Consider the following 1,428-nt stretch of genomic DNA (forward strand, 5'->3'; position numbering starts at 1 on the left):
ATGACTGTTGTTGTTATGTGCCGTCAAGTCAAACCCGACTCATAGCGACCCCTCCTTGGGTTTCCGAGGCAGTATCACTACAGAAGTAGATTGCCCCATTTTCCTTCCGAGGAGTGGCTGGTGGGTTTGAACCACCAGCCTTCTGGGTTACCAGTCAAATGCCTTAGGCACTATGCTACCAGAGCTCCAGTTAATACGACTATTATTCAAATTTATGTACCAACCACCAAAGCCAAAGATGAGGAAATTGAAGATTTTTAATCAAATTCTACAGTCTGAAATTGACTGAGCATGCAATCAGGATGTGTTAATTATCACTGGTGACTGGAATGCAAAAGTTGGAAAGAAAGAAGAATCATCAGTAGTTGGAAAATTTGGCCTTGGTGACAGAAATAATGCTGAAACTTGCATGGTAGAATTTTGCAAGACCAAAGACTTATTCACTGCAAAAACCTTTTTTCAATAACACAAATGGTGGCTGTACACGTGGACTTCACCAGATGGAACACACAGGAATCAGATTTGACTACATCTGTAGCAAGAGGCAATGGAAAAGCTCAGTATCTTCAGCCAAAACCAAGTCAGGAGCTTATGTGAAACAGACCATCAACTGCTCATATTCAAGTTCAACTTGAAGTTAAAGACAATTAAAACAAGTCCACGAGAGCCAAAATATGATCTTCAATATATCCCTCCTGAATTTAGAGACCATCTAAAGAATAGATTTGATGCATTGACTAAATGACTAAAAACCAGAAGAATTGTGAGATGACATCAAGAGCATCCTCCATGAAGAAAGCAAGAGGTCACTAAAAAGACAACAAAAAAAGAGAAGACCAAAATAGATGAGAGAAGAGACTCTGAAACTTGCCCTTGAATGGAGAGTAGCTAAAGCAAATGGAAGAAATGACAAGATAAAAGAGCTGAACAGAAGATTTCAAAGAGCAGCTCACGAAGACAAAGCCAATTACAATAATGAAATGTGCAAAGACCTGGAGTTAGAAAACCAAAGGGGAAGAACACGCTTAGCATTTCTCAAGCTGAAAGAATTGAGGAAAAAATTTAAGCCTCAAGTTGCAATACTGAAAGATTCTACGGGGAAAATACTGAATGATGCAGGAAACATCAAAAGAAGATGGAAGCAATACACAGAGTCACTGTACCAAAAAGACCTGGTCAATCTTCATCCATTTCAGGACCTGGCATATGATCTAGAACCAATGGTATTTAAGAAGGAAGTCGAAGCTGCAATGAAGGAATTGGTGAAGAACAAGGCTCCGGGAATTGATGGAATACCCATTGAGATATTTCAACAAATGGATGCCTCACTGGAGGCACTCACTTGGTTATGCCAAGAGATTTGGAAGACAGCTACCTGGCCAACTGACTGGAAGAGATCCATATTTGTACCCATTCCAAAGAAAGGTG

General features: G+C 40.0%; 1 protein-coding gene across 1 annotated transcript in view; it reads right to left on the reverse strand.

Annotated features, from left to right (window-relative positions):
• CEP192 (centrosomal protein 192) overlaps positions 1–1,428 on the reverse strand; it is a 308,440-nt gene that overhangs the window by 254,094 nt on the left and 52,918 nt on the right. The gene's annotated exons all lie outside the window — the stretch shown is intronic.

This window comes from Orycteropus afer, unplaced genomic scaffold, assembly GCF_000298275.1.
Source record: "Orycteropus afer afer isolate SDZICR_OR568_19922 unplaced genomic scaffold, OryAfe1.0 scaffold00307, whole genome shotgun sequence".
Classification (NCBI taxonomy): Eukaryota; Metazoa; Chordata; class Mammalia; order Tubulidentata; family Orycteropodidae; genus Orycteropus; species Orycteropus afer.